At 35.8% G+C, this 16,928-nt stretch overlaps 2 protein-coding genes across 8 annotated transcripts in view; both read left to right on the top strand.

The window, feature by feature from the left end:
• The window catches only part of Wake (ankyrin repeat and fibronectin type III domain containing protein wide awake), a 191,227-nt gene that overhangs the window by 133,634 nt on the left and 40,665 nt on the right, over nucleotides 1-16,928 (top strand). The window lies entirely within an intron of this gene.
• Hrs (Hepatocyte growth factor regulated tyrosine kinase substrate) overlaps nucleotides 1-16,928 on the top strand; it is a 163,212-nt gene that overhangs the window by 145,875 nt on the left and 409 nt on the right. The gene's annotated exons all lie outside the window — the stretch shown is intronic.

Genomic DNA, 16,928 nt, shown 5'->3' with positions numbered 1-16,928 from the left:
TCTTTTTTTTTTTTTCGTCTTCTTTTTCTTTCTTTTTTGTTACTGAACCAAATCGAACATGAAATTGATCTATCACGTCTTGATATTGAAAGAGGTGTGATCGAAGTTCCATTTCTACCCTTTGAAGATTTATTCTAGGAGAATGGTGTTTCTCAGCGAGAATCTTTCCATAAATTTTGTTACGCCAAGCACGGAGTACACTGTCGATAAATATTACGAAATGTATTGGTAAAAAGGATTTCGTTCTCTTTCTCTGTTTTCCTTCCAGAAAATAGTGAACGCTATTCTGTGGAGATTTTATACTTTTAAGTTTCATTCCTTTGATTGGTAGCTGGATTATATTTTATCATATTTCACTTCCACGTAGGTACATGTTAATTGCCACTTATATGGAGGCGCGTGGGAAATTCGAAATTCCATTTTCAAGATTCATTACAGTAGAGTGGTATTTCTACGTGAGAATCTTCCCATAAATTTTCAAATGCGAAGCGTGGGACGTAGAAGATGGAAGTAGACATAAGTAGTCCATAAATATTACCAAACGTATCGGTGAACACGAATTATGTTTCTCTTCCTACTTCTCTGTCTCTTTATCCATACAAGAAAATTATGCAATCGGTGAAAGGTTATTCTTTAGATATTTTATAATTTTATCCTGCGCGCAGGGCTTTCGAAGAGACCCTTTTTCGTTTGATCGATAACTTGATTGCTTTTAATTACATTTCTACGTTCACGTACATGTTAATTGCCGTTTAAATCGCAGCGCTGAATGATCGAATCGTTGATCCGTTGCTACATGCTCTTTGATATGCGACGTCAGCGTGAAACGTCAATTGGAGAGATAGAACGTCGTAGCTAACGACGTTAGTTGAAAAGTTCGAATGCCTTTCGCATTATAGTCCTAGAGAAGTTACGTAGCAAGTTATATTCTTCGTTGATTGTTCGAGAAGTTCGATTAACTTGCTCAATTATTCCAATTAATCGAGCTTTGGCGACATGTAATTAGTAGACGGCGGCAAATATTTTAATGGAAATAGCAAACTATGACATTGATCGTTCGATTGCTTCTTGCTATCATTATTATTTAATGGATGTTTAAGAACAATATTTCCATTGTTCCACGGTAATTAAAATCAACAATTGTAAATGAAGACACAAAAGAGAAATTAATTCCATATTGCGCAATTTTTTCTTTTTAATTAAATATATATTTTTGCCATAGCTTTGAATATTTTTAAATTATGTAAATTTAAAAAGAGCGCAGCAAATGTTATTATATTCTCATAAAATTTATTTAATCAATTATCCTACGTCAGTATCATATCCTTATGCAGTGTCTTGATTAATTATCCTATTCCTCTATTATATCTTTCCTGAAAAATATTATTTACGCGTATTTTTATATTCCCAAACAATTTTTAGAATATTCCTTTAGATGTAGACGTTAGTGAGAAGTGAATGAACTTATATCTCGAGCGATACTTTCTTCTAGCTACCGAATAACGCAAAAGTCAGGAAATCGTTTATTCGTAGAAGATCCGTACAAGCGTTGGAAATACGTTTGTGAGCAACTGCAAGATCACAAGGGGCTTAAGAAACAATCGGCGATGCAATAATTGTACAGCTTTTGATATTTGTACTTACATGTTGGTCAAGCAGAGCGTGGTTATGACAGTTCAATTTTACTATAGTTTCACAGACGACTTCGTCCTCGAGGAGCAATTTCGCGATGAGTAGTTTCCCGCCGCTGGGAAATGCCGCCAATTCGAAACGAAACTCCAGAAACGCCACGCTATTATTTCGTTTCGTGAATTTCGCATCGACGCTCCACTTGTTCCTACTTCGCCTAATCATCTTGAGTACACTAATGAATGCATTTATTACGACGGACGTGAAAGTTAAATTTCGCCCGGCTCACTTTGGCTGCGACAAGTTTTCCAAAAAAAAGCAAGTAATCTTGTTTAAACGAACGACAAGACCAGTTCGATGGCGTTCCTACAAAAGAAACCATTTACGTAAATCTGCATGGACATTTCGAAAATTTCTTTTAAATCTTTGGAAACATAATTGAAAAATGTTCCACTGAATATTGTTTAATCAAGAAAATACTGTGGCTTGTCTTACTAAAGGAGCAAAGATACGATGTATACTACTACACTATAGATTAAGACACATTACAGTAGTGATTCATCTTTTACGAATTTTAGAGGTGAAAAGTCTGAGGGAAGAAAAAATTCATAGGTTTTAAAAGAATGGTAATCTAAAGGATTAACGTCTCAGGAAAATAAAAAGAATCTATAAAAACTACTTATCCAAAGATTAGGTGGATAATATTGGTAAATAGTCGTTACAAATTTATAAATTATAGATTTCCTTATTATAATTTTAAAGTCTCCACAATTCGACCGGTCACTTATAAAATCTACAGCCAATATTTTATTTATTTTATCATCAAACATCTGAAAAAAAAAATATACAAGAAAATACAAGGAAATTTATTAATAACGCAATTATCCGAAATAGCTCCACTACTATACTACGACGGTATATACATATCTAAATAACTAAATATCATAATCAAATCTTCCAACCACGATATCTATAATTCTACACATTGTACAATAATAATTTTTATTTCACGTCGCTTATCAATATCCTTCTAATCGTCGCAACTTTCTCATCTATCGTAACCGGAGACCAACATTAGTTACGTCCCTGAACCTCGTCTCGTCTCGACCAATCGTCAGGCCCGTTTAGTAGCAACTCGAGGATGTGTGAAGAAGAAACCGGTTATCCCCACCACTGGCGGCAAGAAGGGAGCAACGCTCCCACTAAGAAAGGTGCACGAGCCTCGTGAATTTCGTGACATCCGGGGGGCCTTTCACGTGTTCTCGGCTATTGTGGCACGTAACACGAGATTCCGACGTTAGTGCGCGCCTCCGACTACCTGGCTAGCATTTAACCTGCGAGGTTCTTTACTAAACGACTTAGAACCTGTGATCACCTCGACTCGAGTCGCTTTCGCGAATTTTCTGCACGGCACGTGACACACGACTTGTAACAAGTGTAACGGTGTACGATTATCGTCGGGATTCTAACTGGACATCGGGCATGTAAACAATAAAGTGAAAGTGAAGGAAGCGTCTTCATGTTGGTGTTTGAACGTAGTACAGAAGTTGATGATCCGAATAATCTTCTAGAGAGTTGAATTGAGTGATACCGAATACTCGAGGATATATTGTGAATATTAAAGGTACATTTGAGAATTAACAGCTTCGTTTGGAAAAGGGAACATCGTCCAGCTCTTTGTTTTAGATCGCAATTAGAATTTGGGTGACTCCATTTGAAACTGTTCGAGTTGAGTTCGAAGAAGAGGACTTTGTTTTAAACTTTCAATAGTATTTGAGAAGCATCTTTCCAGGCCGTTCGACTTAACTATTCAATTTGAAGGAGAAGATACCGATCGAGGTCCTCGTTAAACGTTTTAAACTTTTACTAAAATTTTAGAAACTCCCTTCGAAACTGTTGATTGTTCAACTTTATTTCCCGATTAATAATAAGAAATTGCTTCTGAAGCAACAATCTGTGATAGGTTCAGTGTTTATTTCATTTATATAAAAGAATGTTTCGCGTTATGTTTCCGGTAGTTTATGACAAATGCAGACCACAAGAGTCTTCGCCGGACGATGTGGCATACCTGAATGGTCAGCCATCGTCTCGGCCAATCGTCTTTCACGCTTTGTTTACGTCCTCGTGTCTGGCCACGCGGTTGGCTACTCTGAGTCGCTTGTCTAAAGAGGCTCTCAGTCCACGATTGTTCGAGTGGTCGGTTGTTTCTCCGTGAAAATCCAAGAAATATCTTAACGACAGTGATTCATCGACTACATCGTGTCATCGACAATTAGGTGTTATAGGTTAGAGTTAAGTAATTACAATAAAGTTCACAAGTTCTTTGGTTGAACGTTGTCTGAATTTAAAGCGGCGTTACCCATGGTGCAGTGCGTGGTGTCGAAATCTCGAAAGATGCGAAGAAAATATCGTATTTCTTGGATAACTTCGAACTATCTGAAAACATGTTTTTGTTAGAGGATTTACCGAGAATGGTGAAGAATAATGGGACAACAGTAAAGTTAGTGGGAAGCATCCGATTGAACGTCCATCCTCTGACCGGGACTTTCTGGTAATTCGAGCGACCTTTGGTAACGTGATCGCTTTTAGAAAACACGATAGTTCCTTACAACGACACGAGGAACCAGACTTCGCGGTCGCGTAACCTGCACGCTGTCGAGAGTTAGTAAGTCGACACTTTACACCTTACTTCAGTGTCGCGCACTTATCACCAGTTAAAACGCCGCCACCGCGTCTTTCATGTCCACGAGAGCGTTCGTTTTCGTAAAGGTTGCAATGCTCTTTCGTAAAATCTATATTCTTTCTGAAATCGTATATCTATATGTATATAGATCTCATTTAACCTAAAATGAAAAAATCCAAGATTCTGGCGTTTCGTGATTCGATATATCGAGCGTATCATTTTAAGTACGACTTTCGATAAAGGACTATTGGGATTCGTCTCGTTTAACCTAGAATAAAAAGAAGATGTAGGATTCTGATGTTTTTATGATTGTGATATAGCAATTAAAAAATTTACTATAATTCGTGGTAAAGGATTTGAAATTCCTTTGAGACTTTGTCATCTCGTCTAACCTAAGAGTTTTGTGATGCGATATATCGAGTATAAAATTTGAATCACGACCTTCGGAACGGACTATTGAGACTTCTTCAGATGGAAAGAAGATTCAAGATTCTAACGCTTTGTGACTCAATATTTGAATAAAATATTATTATGATAACATGTGATAAGGGATATTAAATTCCTTTGGAACCTCCTCGTCTCATCTAACCTAAGATTTTTGTGATTTGACATATTAAGTGAGAAATTTTTATTATTATTTGTGAGAAATTTTAGATTCCTTTGGGATTAATAAAATCTATATTCTTTCTTAAATCCTATATATGTATACATGAGCTTGATTTCACCTAAAACAGAAAGAAGATGCAAGATTCTAACGTTCTGTGATTCGACGTATCGAGTGAATAATTTTCACTTCAAATTTTAATAAAGGATTCCAAATTGCTTCGGGACTCTTCTCGTTTCACTTAACCTAAAACAAGTAAGAGCTCCAAGATTCTAACCCTTTGTGATTCGATATACCCAGTGAAAGATGTTCGTTTCAGCATTCGATAAACGACTCCAAATTGCATTGGGATTGAATTGAATTGAAGTTAGATGATCAGAAGGTGCAAAGGATCGGAATAGCCATTAAGCTAATTACGTCAGCACGGTCTGATGGACTGGTGTGGGAAGTCAGTCGTGCTAATGTTGTCATAGCTTCTAGAGGACATATACGTATGAAGCTCTAAAAGGAATGCTGTAAAATTCTCTAGAACGTGTAACAAATAAGTGTTGGATATTAAGAAGAAGGCGTTGGCCGTGTGCGGAGGGTGATCATTTCTTTAAGTTTACATCCGTGAAATAAAGTGGCGTGCCAGGATGCGGTCGAAGAAAAAACAATATCGTTTCGCGAGATATCGAGAGCGTCCCCTGGACAGAGACGCGACGAAAATGAACAGAGCAAAGCTTTGAGGGACACACGGTGCAAAAGGTGGAGGACCTTGCCGCATCCCGCAGTGAGAAGAGCAAACCGGTTTCTGCATTTGGTGCAACGACGCGTCCGCCTCGTTTTACCCGGCGAGAGTTTTCGGCAAGAAATTTTCACGTAACCCGTGCTACCGTTACTTTTCTAATTCCCTCTCGTTGGAAACTGTCACGTCTGGCTTTCACTCTTCATGGAAACGTGTCGTAGCCGTGGCTGGATGAAAACTTAGGGTATGTTTCTCTCCATTTCTTTCTTTCCATCATTTCTTTTTTTCAAGGACGACACAGGTGCATCTCTATCTATCGTTTTTTTTAAGGTTATACTATTTTCAGCTTTCTTCGGTAGCTATGATTTCATGATTTTTGTGAAATTAATGTTGGAAACACTAATTACTATTCACCTTTTCTATTTCTATTGAAAGTGAATAGCTGATAATGTGTTTTGTTGTACGTATTTTAACTAGAGGAAGATTCTGTAGAAAATGAATGTGATTGATTAAAATACAATGGAGATGTCTGCCATTGTTGGGAAAAGCGAATACGATACGAATATTATTATGATGAAATATTTTAGTGGGTAATAATAACTTTATATAAGTTCATGTATATTCATATTTTTATAAATAAGATAATGGGATTTAAGCGGAAATTTACTTCAGCTACTAGATGCTGTGTATTTATGAAAAATACATGAAAATTAGCATAACACAACAAAATATACAAAATAGAGCATTATATATTTATATAAGGTTATTAATGAGAACAGTAAAACCTTGTAATATTTGGTGCATAATAAAAACCTAGATTTAATTATGTTGATAAAAATACGAATTTGCATAGACATTCGCAACTTAATTAAATAACTTAATTAAATAAAGATATAAAAAATATACATATTATACTTTGCATATTTGTTATATCTTTGCATGTAGCGGGCTTCTGAATTCCATAAATACATAAAAATTCACGGTTGACTTATCATCTACAATTCTAGATGTTCCATTTTCGTGACATTAGTAAAAAAAACTAGTTTCTGGTTATAGAAGTCGAAGAAAGTGATCCACTGTACGAATCGAGTGAAAGTACGCGGTGGATCGAATACAAATTGCTATTCCGACGTTATTAATCGAATATGAATTATGAATATTAATAAAGTGCCGCAAAAGTGCGATTGATACGACAAACGTTTCTTCTTCGCTTGTTCCTCGCGCGAGAGATAGTGTAATCAGAGCATGCGAAATAAAAATATTTGACGTGGAACAGGAAGATGAAATTTTATTTTTGCACCAACGTCGCTCTTGGCAACGATTAGGGTTCAAATTGAGATTCAAAGGATGATATCCACGGAATCTTTTCACTTTCTCATTCGTCTCCTTTCGCCACTTTGTTCTAAATCGTATACCGATGTTGGTGTATCTTCCTCCGTGTATTCTAGAGTATTTTTATTTTATTCCATTCTTCGATTGATAATCTATGAAAAACTGATAGTAGAACGCTGGTATTGGAAACAACGGGGTCGTTCGAACGTTCATTGTATCGTGTCGCATGGCATAGCGCAGCAATTATCATACGTTCAATTAAAAAATATAATCGTAAAGTGGCGTCGTAGGAAACAGAGAATTTTTTGCGAAAGCTAGAATGTTATTTCATTCTTCTGTTATTAATCCATCAAAAGGTAATTGTAAAACGTTTGTACTCAAAACAATGCGATCGTGGAAACGTATATTGTAACATATTGCGCTATACACTGCAACGATTATTATATTTTTAATTGGAAAACTCGATCGTAACCATCGCAGCAAACAGGGAATTTTATACGAAAGCAGCAACTTGTATTTTTATGAGGATGAAATTCCAACATCGTTCAAACGTATCCTCTTTCAACGCGTTAAATGAATTCTCCGAGAAACCTAAAAACGCGCAAAGATGAAAAGGCTTCAAAAGAATCTCTGCTGCTTCGATATCGAAAAATGCTTTGCAAGCTTATATTTATTTCTTGTTCATTGTATCGACGAAATTAAAAGATCGATGGACGTAATACGAATCGAAGTGATTTTCTTTAGAGAATCGCGGATGTGGAAAAAACACGAAGGCGTAACAGCTTCTATCCGTAAAAACGTCCGAGTGTTACTGTAAATGCGTTATCTTCCGTGCCGGAAGCGGACATGCTGTACCGTACAGAATCTTATTTTCTGTGCACGCGATCATGTGTGGGAGTGTGGGAATGGGTTCTTGTTCGGCGAATACGCGAGAAACGAAAAGAGATCAGGGTCAGTCTGTTCGTCGAAGTATACGACGCGAAACGGCCAGCGGAAATCTACTCTTTTATTGACCGCTCGAACAATTTTTCATTTGCAATCGTTTGTCCCAAGTGCCTATTCCCTGAATTCTTTACGTACGCTATGTTGATTGAAAGGAAATTTGGTGAAATTTGCGGATAAAAATTCATAAATGAAAAACGATAAAGTAAAATTACTATTAAAGATTCTTCCTGTTGAAACATAATTTTTGGTTCCGAAAGACTTCGCCGAAAACGAGCACTAGAGTTTACTGTGCATAAAGGGAATTTCATAAACGTCTGTAAGCTTCTTTTCGAAATATAACTTTTGGCTGCGAAAAGCTACGCTGCAAAGGAGCCTCAAAGTATTATCATATCAGAAAACTATTTCCTCCTTTTATTTTTCGTTAAGCGTGGAATTGCGATTAGGGAAAGAAGATTGATAATAGAACTGTGAGAAAACGATCGATTCATAGTTTCTCGTAGAAACTTCATAGCTTCGCATTATGTTTTTGGCGGATTTAAATGATCGTTTGCAGAGTTCGAAGGTCTGCTCTGTTTTCTCATGCAGTGAATATTTCCTCGCGTATCTCCCATTTCAATCTCTCTGATATAAATCAGAATAATAAGTAGCTTCAGTCTCCAATTCGTCAAGTTCTGTTGTCGTAAGAAGATGCAATTTCTGATAAAAAAAAAAAAAAAAATATTAATTCTACGAGTATCGTGGCGTATAAACTACGACGAAGAACACAATTCGCAATATTCCCGTATCTCTCTAATTTCCTACGTCTCGCATAGTTTTCCTTCTCGCGATATTCATCAAGAGTTTTCCTCTGCCTATTACAATTAACGAGATATACCTAGAAAGATAAATAAGCAGCAGCGAACTTCTGTTGATGTGGGCCGATGCTATCTGTTCGCTTGAAATTTTCAGTAGTACAATACGCCGCGTAACAAACTTCGATCCATTACTTAATTTGAAATTCCGGATGAAACGTGGTGCACGTTTCCCCTCGTTGAGAAACAAAAACAGATCCAAGCGTGAAGTGCACATCGTTTGCAAAAACACGATTGCTTTCTTGATAGTCACATGACACTGCGATAAAAACGTGCAGCAAGTGACGCGTTATCTCGGCAATTGTGGCCTGGTGCCTGCGGAACAATCACGAGGCGATTTCTACGCAACGATTTTACGACTGCAACCGAGAGAATATTCCCGGAGAATACGGTTTGCTTTCCTCTTTATGTGTATACACAGTTTACAGTTTGGCATATATAGCGTAGCATCGTGAGTCGTTATATATTTCCGCATCGATAGATTCACGTTGCCGTGATCCGTCATCTTTAACGCTAGAACTATCGATACGAACTAACACGAAGCTATTTCTACCAATACGAGCCCAAATGACTGGTCTGTAAAAAATACGTAATAATAAATTATTTTTATATTTATTGATTTATTAATTTCTTACAGAAGGAACTCCATGCTATGTAGTACATTTTTGGTATTATTAATCCATGTGGGACCATGATTCCTAAACGAGGGTTGACACATTTATAAAATTGTAGAACCTGTCATTTTGATTGGTGTGGTATTGCTAGCGATCTAGCGATCGATCCGGAATTTTCCTCATAACTGATATCATCGTATCGAATGATACGCGGTAAAAATTTTAAAAGCTTGTGGGAAGTTGTACAAAACGAGGAAACTGGTTAATTGGGATTCGATAAACAGATTGCAGGACCCTTTTACACTTTGACAAGTACCAATCATTTTGACTGGTATTGGTATAAGTAGCCTTGATACAAAATTATTTTGAGTTTGAATACATAAAAAACAAAATAAAATTCATTATATTATTCTTTTAGTTATCGTTTCAAAAGTCATTACATCATTGCGGAAAAAATATAACATGAAGTAGGAATTTTAAAATAAAATTGTAAAAGCAATCAATTTGACTGGTGTGGTAGTTCTAGTGTTAAGTTTCTAGGCACACGCATCGTTAGAATCCTAGAATACTGTAGGAATTTCATGGACGTGTTTTGTCTTGAAGATATCTTGCAACCTAATGTATCGTATTACCGAGCTTTTTTTTATCGCTGAGATCTCTCTTTTAACGTTCTTGCTGCGAGTCTTTTTTTTCCTCACAATGCTCCACCGTTGGAACTTGCCTCTTCTTGCGTGACACTTGCAGTTACCCAAATTTGTCTCACTCGATATTTCTCTTTTTTTCCGCAGTTGTCTTTTTTTAGTTTCACGCAGTTTTCTCCTTGCAATTGAAATTTCTGCTTTTTACGTGTCTGCGTTAGCTTTTTAATTAGTGCGATCTCCCTCGGAAAGGTTACGTTTTCTTCCGGGGTCAACACGTTCACTCTCGCGCTGGTCGTTCTGCGTTACTAAATATTTAACAAGCATCGAAATAAGATAAATTTCGTGGACTAAGAAATTGCGAACAACGTGAACGATTTGAATAGCATCGTGGGGAAGAAAATAAGCAAACGCGATAGAATATTTTGCGGTAATTAAATGTTACGCTGTACTATGTTTCGTTATATCGTGGCTGCCAGGGCAAAGTATATGAAATTCGCATGGCAGTTTACGTGCTACAAAACCTGCCCTCGTGTTGGAAAGATAAGCAGACTGTTGGCAGAAACTGTTCTGGTTAGGTAGAAATTAATTATTAGCGGCGACACGGTAGAATATATTCTAGGAGGTTATTGTCAAAGGAAAGTCCCTGAGGTGATAAATTATTCCTCGCTAATAACGCGAGCAGGACATTGTACACGAAAGTGGAATCCCCAGAAACGTCCACGTCAGTCCGCTATTCACCAACAACAATTTTGGAGAAAGTGACCAGTAGCAACCATTGACTGACCACGGGCTGGAGTCTGTCCACGTCTGATAACTAGTCGTAGTTGATAGTTTTGAAATAGTTTTGGACATCTTAATAATCGTAGAAGAATCGAAAGAATAGGAGTGTCGTCTATCTTTTCGTGAGTCTTTCTTCTTTCTCTCCTTAACCGTTTAAGTACGAGTACATTTTCTTCGTTTCCAGCCAAATGGAAAAAGAATAGACGGAAAGGGAAAGAACGGGCAAATGGGAAAAGAAAAATACAGCGGTGCTTATAGAGTTCAATAAAATATATTTATTACGATATCGAGGTATATAAGTTGCAGTATGTTATTGCAAACCTTACTTCATTTGACCCGCAATTAATACTGAGAATAAAAATTTCAGTCGTTCGATGTTTATGGCGTTTTAAAGCATCTCCCAAGAAATTCTGTGTCAGAAGAGTAAAATTGAAAACCTCGTATATTAGGAAACTAAGATTTTAAATTCCGTATATCATCTGAATCTCTCCGGTTCGTAACCGTATCCGCGGTGGCCTAATTGCGGTACAACGATGGGATATCAAGCGGGTAAATGGTTCGATATATTATTTATGGATCCTGAGGAAACCCGATTGCGTTCTCTCTCCCCGTAATCTTTTATCTCCTGTACGATGCAAATTTTGCCTCAAATTACCCGCGTACGTTGGTAGTTTGAAACTATCCGTTAGGAGAACATTACCGTTCACCCTTCTTCCTGTCACAGACTTGAAGAAAAACAGTCCGGAAAAGGGCGGCACCTGTATTACAGGTATCCATATACCGGGTGCTCGAGAAATAAATATTTCACCCTATATTTTTTGGCGCTACTATTTTATTTAATTTTAGTAGGATTCCTTTTTTAAATTTATTCAGTAACCTTTTTTAAATTTATTCAGTAAATATTTAACAGAATACAGGAAATTTGAGGCTTATTGGAAAATAATATGGAATGAACTTTGAAGAGTGATTTCTTCTATTTAACTAGAGATGGAATTAATACGACATATAATAAGATGTACAGTAGAAAATACAGAGAGATTTAATTTAATTGAGAATATAGAAGAAAATAAATTGCATACTAACTTTGATACGTCATGAAGTGCGTAATAAAATATTCAGGACATTGGAAGTTCATTAATAAAAACGATATTCATTATATTTGAATAATTACAAATTTTAAAAAGGAATTGCAAACTAATTTCTCCCATTAATATTACTAATTTCGCTTTACGACCGAGTCTCTATCTCATTTATAGCCCCATTAGATAATTTGTTACGCTGAAAACCACCCTCCGACAGATTTTACCACGAATATTCGTATTTGAAGATAAATTCTGTTTCCATGTAATTCCACGTTTCCTGCCTCGTTTACAGAAATTCCGATTGGTCCTGGCATTCCGCGACTAACTTCAACGACGGATAAAGGAAAATTCAACAGCGACACGCGTGAATTTCAATATCTTTCGTACCAATAATTTTTCCTCATACTACTAACAATCATTTATACTATGATTTATATTATACTTAACCATTACTATTATTAGATACAAATCCATTTCGTAAAATTATGCTATCTTTCCATATTTCTTATTCTACAAATTTTCTTCTGTCCGCCACTGTACTATCGAAAAACTTGGAAATTCCCGATCGTTGCAGACTCGAAGTTTCGAAAAAAAAAAAAAAAAAAAAGAAAAAAGAGAAAAACACTAGAATAGCTGACATAGATAAGTAGTAGGTACACCATAGAGACCTTACGCGTTTAATCGTGATAGCCAAAACGAATGATCATCGTAGATCCTTCTATCCCTGATCGTACAGCTCCCAAAGGATACAGGAAGTTTTTAACAACTTTCGACTGTTGTTATCCCTGTGGATAGTAACCAAGATAAACTGAAGACTGGGAAAGTTCGTTGGAAGGTTGGCAATTTTTTCCAGACCATCCTGTACATGGTGAACCGAAAAGCAGGTGGCCTTGAGGCTTCGCTCTTTTATCCGCTTTTCGACCATCGTCCAATTTGTTTGTCAGCCTAGTAGCGTAGATTATCTACGAGTTCGCTAATTTCTGTTCGTCTTTCCATCAACTTCGCCTCGAAGAAAATTCTACAACTTTTAGATCCTGGAATCTTCGTTATCGGGATAAGTCGGATTCCGCTTAATCCCATGAATCTTTGCTGGATTAACGCCAGAATTACCAGAGTCGACAAACTGATGGATTTCGGACTTTATTCTTCTTTCTTTTTTTTTTTTTTTCTTTGCAATTATTGCAAACATACGGATATTTTTGCCAAAATTAATATCGATTTTTATTTAATTAAATTACACGATATAATCGTGTAGATAAATTTATTTTGATTACTGTCGTTTGGATTATATCGATTTATCGATAGTTTTAGCGTTAATTTTTAGCTAATCACGAATAGCTTTACGATTGTTATAATTGTACGATCTACTTTCATAGAATATTTTTAACGTTATAACGTAGATCGAGGACGATGGAATTATTTATTGAATTAATTATAAAACAATTCAATGAGAATTCTCTCCGTTATCTCTGCAAATGGGTAGCTTTGGATATTTCCGCATATCTTTAATGGGAAATAGTGAATATTTATTAGTTCGTATAATATTTTCCAAGTCGAGTAATTTTATATATTTTACTAGTAAAGCAACGTCGCTGGTAATACAATTATTTATTGAACTCGTTCCAGAATCTTCAATGAGGATTTTACGGCTGGAATATTCAATATTTCGTGTAATATTCTCGGAATTAAATATTTTTGGATATTTTACAATTAAAGAAAATCGATGTTGATGAAACTGTTTGTGGAATTAACTCTGCTGCTTCTAATGACAATTTTACCCAATATTTTTCCAATTGCATAATTTTACACATCCCAAAAAGAAAACAAAATTTCATCGACAATTTGACGAGACACGCGTATTGTACGATTTTTCTTCCGTTCTATTCATATTTCCAATGAGGTGTACGGCCCTGAGCCTAACGAAATTCGAACTCACCTGCCCCGATGTCATGCCCAGATGCCCAACAGTACTATGCATCTGTTGCAAGCCTTCCTTTCAGTCGGTGTCCTTCCCTGCTGTCGTAAGGACCTATGTTCCGGTGCAGTACCCGCGTTACTCTTTTCACGACCAAGGTTCAGTCGATAGCCCCGAGAGATCTTCTTCTCAGTGATTTCAACGAGCGTGAACTTGGAAAAGTCATAGCTGCACGGTGAAATCGCAAGTAGAAAGTGAACGTTGAATTAACACCGAAGATCATGAGGAATTGAAATATCGGAGAAACTTGAAATACAGAAAGGACAAAGGATATATTGTAAATTGGTAGGTGAGTGAAAGTATTAGAAATGTGTCGCTTCTCGATTGATATCGTAGACAAATTGCTTTGAATGTTACGTAGTTTTGGAATATTACGTGGGGCTCGAATTATTTCAGTAATTAAATTATTAACTGGACTTGATTAAATTGTTAGAATTAAAGTTAATAAGATATTACATGGAATTTTAGATCGTTACTTATACATTTGGAACATTTGAATTGTGCAGATAATTATGTAGTATTATATAGAGTGACCCTAAATTACGTAGGTTTAAAGTACTTTTAGAGTGCTATGCCTCTGTGTGTATAACACAGAATGAATAAAATTTCTGAATTAATAAAATGAATCAATAAAATGAGCAGCAATCACTATCGGTAGATAGTGAACTTTTATGCGTTTGTAAGAAATGTACAAATACTTGGTATAATACTAGTAAAATACTCCACCAGGTGAAACAATCTTCTACCTAACTTTCTACTTTCCTAATTGTATCTTCAAACCTCTGAATTTGCATGAAAATTCGCCGTCTAATTTTCATTAATAATAAAGGAAATAAAATTTGTTAAATCACGAGTCGTCAATTTTGAATTCGTAAAATTGCCAAATTACGAAAAGGAAAAAAACGAAGTCTATAATGTATAACTTGAGGCCAGAAAATTTATTAATATTACAAGATGGTATTGACGTAAAAAATTGATGTATTAAATTCATGAAGCCCTTCGATGGTTGGAGAAGGAACGTTAAACAAATAAAGTGTAAAAGAATGACGGGGATATTTGTGAGATATGGACATGGAATGTCATAAGAGGAGAACGACAGCGGAGAATTCTGTCCGTGAAGGACCTTATTGTGCCGAGTATAGCGTAGCATGATAATAACCACATAATGTGCGTGAATCAAGACTGCAGTCGCATGAAGATGCATTACGTGGCTCTTCGCTGCGTCATTGCGAAGGTGATATATTCTTGGAAATGTTCATTATCAATCGATAATTTACATTTTGATGGAGAAATAATTGTTCCATGCCATTTCCAATAGAAAACCGCTAACGAAGTGGCGAAATTTTTAACATAAAATTTGAACAAAATGATCTGTAACTATTCTTTCGTATTTTTCTAATGTCAACTGAATGAATTTTTTTAGAGAAATGAGATTGCGTGGAAAACCGCTAACGAAGTGGTGAAATCTTTAACATAAAATTTGAACAATGTTAGCTGTAACGATTCTTTCGTATTTTTCTAATGTCAACTGAATAAATTTTTTTAGAGAAATGAGATTGCGTGGAAAACAACTAACGAAGTGACGAAATTTTTAACATAAAATTTGAACAATATGATCTGTAACGATTCTTTCGTATTTTTCTAATGTCAACTGAATAAATTTTTTTAGAGAAATGAGATTGCGTGGAAAACAACTAACGAAATGACGAAATTTTTAACATAAAATTTGAACAATATGATCTGTAACGATTCTTTCGTATTTTTCTAATGTCAACTGAATGAATTTTTTTAGAGAAATGAGATTGCGTGGAAATAATATCTAATCTCATTTCTCTAAAAAAATTCATTCAGTTGACATTAGAAAAATACGAAAGAATCGTTACAGATCATATTGTTCAAATTTTATGTTAAAAATTTCGTCACTTCGTTAGTTGTTTTCCACGCAATCTCATTTCTCTAAAAAAATTTATTCAGTTGACATTAGAATTTACACGAGCCATTATGCATGTATAAACGATTCTATCATATTTTTGTAAACCGGAGAAAATTGTTTAACAATAGCAAAACGACACGTCGAAATCCTTCAAACAAAATTTAGGTAAAAGGTTTTTTTTTTTTTATTTGGTAGACTATTTACAATCAATTCTCATAGAGAATTTTAAGTAAATTATTTTGACGTGGTACTGTAACTTGAATTATAAGAGTTTATAGTATGTTTGATTCTAGTTGAATCTAATGCTTCAATCTAAAGGGTATTGCCTTTTTAGTCTGCGGATCTGATCCGTCGTGTCAGGTAATTGGATAACTAATGGGTTTTGGTGGTTGTTAACTCTTATATTATATCTGTTTCTGAACTTGGATATTTCTTCTTTGACTGTGAAAATTATTTAGAGAAAAGGTGATGCATATTAATCGTCGTAGTTTTCCAAGCGATAGAAATTTTTCGACAATAGAAAATAAAAAACCGCGATTCTGTCGGAATATCTGACACAAGATTTCAGCAAGAGACGATCGATAAAAATTCTATCATATGGTTCGACGCCGAAGAAACTTTTTAGCCTTTTAAAAAGATACCAGTGTAACACGAAGAACGCATATACGAATTATTAATCTGGTCTTTCCTATTTAATCCACGTGCAATCGTTTCTGCGCTCGTATGTTTCGTTAATATTATAGCTAGCTACGTTAGAGCATAAAAGACATACTAATACCGATATCGTAAAGCTTGCCGCACCGTTAGCGAAATCTTGCAGCGCAAAAACGATTAGACAGGGCTTAAGCCCGAAAGCCTCGATTAACAATTCCAATAATCCGGGCGGCTTCAAAATCACAGTATTCTGAAAAGTATCGCGTTTAGCCAGATTATCGTACAAAATATTACACAACACAGCAATTGTCCTGACTCGTTTTAACGATGAAATTTTCAAAGAGGAAAAAGAGAAGGTACGTAACAGATGCTCGTGCAGGATCGCATGCGCTAAATTCGCTTGATGTACGACGTATTTTGTAATCGACAACTCGGAAACGAATAACCGCAGAAGCTTTATCGACCAGGCCACGTGTGG

This window comes from Bombus fervidus, chromosome 12 (genome assembly GCF_041682495.2).
Source record: "Bombus fervidus isolate BK054 chromosome 12, iyBomFerv1, whole genome shotgun sequence".
Classification (NCBI taxonomy): domain Eukaryota; kingdom Metazoa; phylum Arthropoda; class Insecta; order Hymenoptera; family Apidae; genus Bombus; species Bombus fervidus.
The sequence above is the reverse complement of the archived record's forward strand: the minus strand, read 5'-3'. Positions and strand labels throughout refer to the sequence as shown.